General features: G+C 29.7%; 1 protein-coding gene across 1 annotated transcript in view; it reads left to right on the top strand.

Moving 5' to 3' along the window:
• The first annotated feature begins 2387 nt into the window (after positions 1 to 2387).
• Positions 2388 to 6000, top strand: part of LOC145254424 (glycolipid beta-1,4-mannosyltransferase egh-like) — a 136972-nt gene continuing 133359 nt past the window's right edge. The window contains exon 1 of the mRNA XM_080113024.1: positions 2388 to 3259. The gene's annotated coding sequence lies outside the window, so the exon portion shown is untranslated. The remainder of the gene's footprint in view (positions 3260 to 6000) is intronic.

The raw sequence follows: 6000 nt of genomic DNA, 5'->3' as shown, positions 1-6000 counted from the left end.
AGTAATCTTAGAAAAATTGTAAGACAAAATATAATATCTATAATATAAAGCTGAATGTCTGTGTGTGTGTCTGGTCACAAATAGGCTCCTATATGGTTGACTATTATAGAAAACTGATCACATATAATGATAGAAGATGTATCGAGACACAGGAATGGGTATGTTTGATCTGGCATAATGATGATTCATTAAAATTGTGGGGTCTGCATAAGTGCCTGGTCCACAAAGTATGGAAATAAAAAATTAAAAAATTAAAAAAAACGTTTACAAGTGTTTTTGATATAGATGTACATAATAATACTTTGATAAGTATGTTTTAACTTAAATAGAGATGGTATAATAAAATTGTGGGGTTTACGTTCGCGCCTGGCCTCCATAGAATGGAAATATGTCACAAAGTTTAACAAGGTTTTTTAATATAGATCCACAGAATATTGTGATAAGTGTTTCAGTGTGAATAGGTATGGTATAATAAATTATGGGATTTTATTTTATTTTTACTTTCATCATATTTTGCTTTGGTTTTGATACCCCCAAATTCGAAGCTATCTCTTTATAACCCTTCCTTTTCATAACCTATCATACTTTCATAAATCAGAGTCCATTTTCTATAGGCTGTTTTTGAACCCAGTCAACGATGGGTACTTTTTCTAGTATATATATATATATATATATATATATATATATATGGACTCTCCCATCGATTCCGATATATGAGGTTCCGCCACAACAACTAAGTTGCTTGGAAATCCACATGGATGATTTGTTTATCGTGGTGAAGGTTTTGTGTAGAACCAACCACGATTTTGGTATTACTGCTAACCAACTAATGCATGTCTTAACGAGATTGGGGGTGCATCTCTCTTAGTTAATTAATGCGCCCCCAGATACCAACCTGGAAATTTCTACAACTCGGTGCGGAACATACAGCACCTAACCTTCCTAAATGGTTTGCCATCTGGTGCTGGCCAGGCTCAATGTTGCTTAACTTGGTGATCTGGCAAGAACCGATGTGCCAACACGCGATTGTGCCATATATATATGCTGTTAACAGTATATGAATGCTCAATTATGAAATATGATAATTAAGTCATCTCTCCTTTTTAGCTTAAATTTATTGGTATATGAACAATTACTGAATTATATTAACCCAGTATAATTTGGAATACGACAAATTTGTGTGTGTGTGTATATATATATATATATATATATATATATATATATATATATATATATATATATATATATATATCCCAAACAATTTTTGCCCTGTTGTTATTTTTAATTTATTAGCAATTTTTGTTGCAAATAAAAAGACTTACATTTTAAGTACACACCATTGGAATTAAATTTTATGAGAACATTTGAAATATACGTAAATTGAAATCAAAATCTATTGAAACGTTAATAAATGTTTAGTTAGGAATTAATTTTAAATCAATCATTATTTACAAGTTTAATTTACAGTTAATTCTCGATTATTTGCTACTTTGAAACAAAAGAAAAATTCAATCTTCTTTGGCAATAATTAATTTACTCCTACATTCCGATAGTTCGAATTGGTCGATTAATATTTGACCTTCAATAAATAATGGAGAAAATTAATGCGTTTAGCTTTTCATACTGCACACTGGCTTTTTTTGACTTCGCTGAAAAGAAACCTGTAAATGGAAATTTTGTTTAATGTAAAGTTATTATGAAAATATCACAAATGCTGTGCTGTTACTATCAACAGCTTAAAAATATTTATAACGTTTTTCTAGTGATCACCAAATATATTTTTTTATGTGAAATCACTGAAAAAAATAGCTAAAAATTAAAAAAAAGGGAGGGCAATAAAACTTTTAGAGCCCAAACTTAATTATTATTGTTAACATTGTCACTAATAATTATTATCTAATATATATAAAGTCTTGGATTTTTAACCTTTAAAACTATGCAAAAATATTCATTTTTATCATTTGTTTGAAAACTATTTTGTCAGTAAGTCATTTAATAATCTGCAATCACTGCATCAACTTGTTCTCTCGAATTCACTATAGTACCAATGAAATTTAAGGGATCATCAGTTGTTTACCATGGAGCACTGTTTCAGGGATTTTATTTGTAAAATAGTAAATAAAAAAACATAATTTAAAAATACCTATGCAGTATTTAAATACCAAACTTCTTTACAAAAAGATAATTATAACATTTTCTTTAATAATTGATATCAAATAAATATAAATAGCCAAAATGGAAGCAAATTCTTTTAAAAAGGCCAAACTACTTCATAAAAGGCCAAACTACTTCATAAAAGGCCAAACTCGCACAATTTTGGCCTTAAAAAGGCCAATCTGCAACCCCGAGCACATATTTCAGTCGACACCGGCTGCCCCCTGACCTCTAAGAGGTCACAGCGCATGCGTAGTGAATGATCTCTCGCTGAATTATCCCGGCAATGTGTCGTCCATGTCGGCTAGTGCTGCTATTTTTCTCCAACTCATCTTCTCTTCCTCATCCAACAATTACATGGCATACCTCGTACGCAAGTCGGCACCAAGGATAGTTTTAGTGACATTCGACAGCCTGGGAACACTTTACAAATCGCATTTTGTGGAAGAAAAATAAGACATTCAGTCTCATTTTTAAAACCATACATTTTTTTTTTTTTTTTTTTACACATTTCTAGATGGATTTATTACCGTGTGGAATTGCTTTTTTCAAAAGAACTACTTTAATATTTAAAGATAATAGTGTGATGACTATTAGTCTTTTATAAATTAATCTTCTGTAATTAATACCAAATAGTATTATTATTATCATCCATGTGATGAGAGAGATCTGACTCGATTGTCAGTAGTACATTATTGGGTAAAATGTTCCATTTTTAGTCAAACTTTAAATATAACACCGACATTAAAGTAGCTTAAATATGTAATCGCAATAATTTTTTATTTTAAAACTGTCAACAGTGTTATTCATTTATTTTTTTTCATTAATCTCTTTAAATAATGTTTAAGTAATTCTTTAATATCTTCTCTGTTAAAAAAAATACTTTTTTTTTTATTCCACCATCGAACACGTTAAGAGATAAGATAGGTATTCGATCACAAAATAATAAAAACTGATCGAGTTTTGTCATAACTTGGTTATAAATTTATTAGTAAATAGTTTTTGTGTCGATTTAAAAAAAAAAAAAAAAAAAAATTAAAATCTATTTTAAATTTTACCAATTACGACAATGACAACTATATGCTTATAAAATTCGAATTTACAGGTAAGTTTATTTCTTTTTTTCATTACTGATTTTTTACAATTATTTTTTTAAAAAAAATAACTGTTATTGCTTAATCGAACAAATTAGATGGACGTTTACGAATTTTCCTGTCATGTTTTATACACTTTAAAATTTTTTTTTTAAAGTATTCAGTTTTAATGATGCGAGCAGGGCGCGGTCGAAAATCACGGTTTTTTTTTGTTTTTTTTTTCTTCTTTCCTAAGCTAACAATTTTTTTTTTTTTTTTTTTTTTTTTAATAGATACTTTTGTAGTTTACAGATTATGCTGAAATAATGTTATTATTTAGAAACCCGTTCATAATATTGAGAGGAACGCTGGAATGGATTTGTTAACAATTCTGTACTTTCACTTAAGAATTTAACAAACAAACCATACTGCAAAAATTTGTATTTAACTCGAAAAAATAGCAGGGTTCGTAAAATGCAGAAGTACCGAATATTACATATAAATGTAAATGAGAAATGACCTTATAGTCGACAGTTTAAAGGCTTTAAAATCATTTTGGCATTTCTCAAAGATGTCGATCAGACCATTCTTATGTTTATGGGGTGGGAGAAACATGGGCGGACCTGAACGAGCTTTCCCCCCTTTCCGTAAAATTCTTTTTCACGTTATTTTTTTTCTTCTGCGGATTCTCGTCAATAACAGACTTGACTTTCATATTAGCAGAAAATTTTTTCTTGAAAGTTTATTTAATGATTTTTAACGTGGGATGGGGGTCACTTTTCAATTATAACGTTTGAATTTAACCTGCGAAAACTTTTTAAAGTAGCGCAATACCAAAAATGCGTAAGCACCTTTTATTTTTTTTATAAAAACATTTGGTCAATGTCAAGTTTCTTTCCAACTCCTCAAAAAACTTTAAAATGACGACTTTTAAAGGTTTTCGGTGATGCTGAAAACGAATATCACATGTAAATTGGGGACAGATAAGTAGTTTTCATGATATAAAGAAATAACTTTTTCAAAAAGTGGGGATCATCACTTTCCTAAATTTAACGTAAAATTAGCACCCACTTTCTAACCACCTAGTAATTTCTTCATATCATAAAACAAATTTAACTGTGATATTCGTATTCCGAAAACCGGCGCTGTTTTTACTTCGTTCATTTTTTTCATATCATAATTTAGGACGCTAATTATGCTGTCAGTAAGTTTACAAAAACGTACTTTTGTTTTTCGTTCTTTTTTTTATTATAGAACTTGTATAGTTGTTAACTGCTGCTTCTGCAGTTTAATATTTCACAAAAATTTCGTTTACATTAGTTTACATTAAAAACTATACAAGTTCTATGTAAAAGGGGTTTGTATTACTGTACACACAGATTCGAAAAAGTTGTCACAAAACATATAGAACAAATAAATGTTATCAAAGGCAAGATAAGTTACTTTTATAACTGGATATGTTTTTAGTGTTTATATTTAATGTAACATGTTTATTCAGCTCGAAAAACATACAGTGAGTGTTTATGTATTCGAAAATTTAAAATGGCAGCCGACTCTGTCTTTGAGGCGGTAAGTTTTGGAAAATTAGTTATAAATAAAAAAAAAAAAACAGACAAAATACTGTTAGAAACTCGCTCAATATATGTTACCGTGACATAGGCTGACATATAGTCGGTGGGTTTTTAACAGTATTTTGACTGTTTCTTTATTTATAACTCCTTTTCCCAAACTTACCGTCTCCGAGAGAGAGTCGGTCGGTCGCCATTTTGAATTTTCGAATACATCGGTAAACACTGTATGTTTTTCGAGCTGAATAAACATGTTACATTAAATATAAACACTAAAAACATATCCAGTTAGTTAGAAAAGTAACTTATCTTGCCTTTGATAACATTTATTTGTTATATATTTGTTTAGTGACAACTTTTTCGAATCTGTGTACAGTAAAACAAACCACAAAAGTATATTTTTGTAAACTGCTCGTGACAGCATTATTTAGCGTCGTAACTTATGAAAAAATAAACAGATCTCTTTAGTAAAAAAAACAAAAAACAAAAAAAAAAAAAAACAGCGCCGGTTTTAGAGGGTGCTGAAAACGAATATCAGTTAAATTTGTCTTATGATATGAAGAAATTACTAGGTGGTTAGAAAGTGGATGCTCATTTTACGTTAAATTTATATAGGAAAGTGATCCCCCACTTTTTGGAAAAGTAATTTCTTCATATCTTGAAAACTACTTATCTGCCTCAAATTTAAATGTGATATTCATTTTTAGCACCAGCGAAAACCTTTAAGTCGTCATTTTAAAGTTTTTTGAGGAGTTGGAAAGAAACTTGACATTGACCAAACATTTGAATTATTTCATTTTACACCACAGACAGCGGACACGTGACACGTTTAAAGAGAGTTGTGCTGATTGACCACAAAGTGGGGTATCAATTTATTAGGACGTTATAATTGAAAAGTGATCCCCACGTTAGAACTTATTGAATAAACTTTCAGTAAATAATAATAAAAAAAAATCCATGCTAATATGAAAGTTAAGTTTCTTATCGCCGATAATCCGTAGAAAACACATAAGAAAACGACAGAGGTGAGGTGGGGGTGGCTCGTCCAGGGCCGCCGAAATGTTTATTCAATTATATTTCCCCTTTTATTATTGCTACCAATCCTTTAATTTATGAAACTCTATGTAACTACAGAGCACAAATAAATAACAAAATTCTATATATCTATATAAAGCAAAAATGGTAATTAGTAAAAACCTGAAGAG

This window comes from Euprymna scolopes, chromosome 3, assembly GCF_053919585.1.
Source record: "Euprymna scolopes isolate OS-2025 chromosome 3, ASM5391958v1, whole genome shotgun sequence".
NCBI classification, from domain to species: domain Eukaryota; kingdom Metazoa; phylum Mollusca; class Cephalopoda; order Sepiida; family Sepiolidae; genus Euprymna; species Euprymna scolopes.
This window is presented reverse-complemented; position numbering and strand designations above follow the sequence as displayed.